This window comes from Myotis daubentonii, chromosome 13, assembly GCF_963259705.1.
Source record: "Myotis daubentonii chromosome 13, mMyoDau2.1, whole genome shotgun sequence".
In the NCBI taxonomy this organism is placed as follows: Eukaryota; Metazoa; Chordata; class Mammalia; order Chiroptera; family Vespertilionidae; genus Myotis; species Myotis daubentonii.
The window spans coordinates 1352775-1353923 of NC_081852.1; the positions used below are offsets into that span (position 1 = coordinate 1352775).

The window sequence follows — 1149 nt, forward strand, 5'->3', positions numbered from 1 at the left end:
GCTGGGTTTGAGGGCACTCAGCAAATGTTCCAAGGTATACCAGGTCTAGCTTCCACCTACTGAGTCTCACACACCTCTGAGAAGGCTACAAAAGACCCAGGCCTGGCTTTCTTTGTAGGAGTAGAACTAAAATGTCAAAACAGGCTACTTCGTAGGGTTTAAGATTTCTGGGATTCATAAGATTTCTGAGATCAGCCATGTGAGTTCAAGTGCTTTGCAGAGGGTCAGTGGGTGGTCCGAGGCCATGGAGCTGCTTCTTGCTGTGGGTGGTTCATGGTCCCCTGGGATGCAGTGGGAGAGTGAGATGGTGGTGATGTCCTGCAGCTCTGATCCCATCACTGTGTCACAAAAAGTTTAGTCCTCTGGTGTGTACCTGATCCTCACAGATGCGTCCCCTCCATTTCCATCCTAAGGTAACTGCAGTTCTCTTCAGATGTCTGGCCAGATGCATGTTCACTGGCTGCATGGGCAGAACCATTCCTGCCTTCTTTCCTCAAGCTGGGTGAGCCAGGTTGGCTGGGTGCAGGAAAGGGCAGATAAATGGCCCTTGGGTGGGTTGAAATGCTATTAGAACCATTAAGATTTTTTAAAATGTTTTTTCTGTGTCTGCACCTTCACTAGAACAAAGCAACCAAAGTGATGCTTAGCTCACTCTCATGGAAGCACAGTTCTGCCCTGTACCAGTGCCACATGTCACCAGAACAGTGAAGGGGGCAACTGGAGGAAGAAGACAGGGCATTCCTCTCCCAGCAGTGTCACACCCTCACAGGCATGATGCTGTCTGGAGAGCTGACCCCTGCTGGAGCGCTTAAGGCTTTTAGGCACCGACTGTACTGATCTGATTTATATTTTTTAAAGATCACTCTGATTTGCATTTTTATTTTTATTAAAAATTATTTTACTAATTTAATTTTTTTCAATTAGAGATGACATTCAATATTAGTTTCAAGTGTATATAATAGTGGTTTGACATTAATATAACATATAGAGTGATCCCCTGATAAGTATAGCATGGGGGATCTTTTAAAAGGGTAATAATGAAATTCATGAGGGCTCCACTCTCATAACCTAATCACCCTCAATAGACCCACTTTTTATTTATTTTAATCAAACTTATTTGGGTGACATTCATTAATAAAATTGCATAGG

At 43.7% G+C, this 1149-nt stretch overlaps 1 non-coding gene across 1 annotated transcript; it reads right to left on the bottom strand.

Annotated features, from left to right (window-relative positions):
* Positions 1–601: 601 nt before the first annotated feature.
* LOC132215026 (small nucleolar RNA SNORA74) lies at positions 602–804 on the bottom strand. Its single transcript, XR_009448397.1, has one exon. It is a non-coding gene; the product is annotated as a small nucleolar RNA SNORA74 (small nucleolar RNA).
* Between the last annotated feature and the right edge of the window lie 345 nt (positions 805–1149).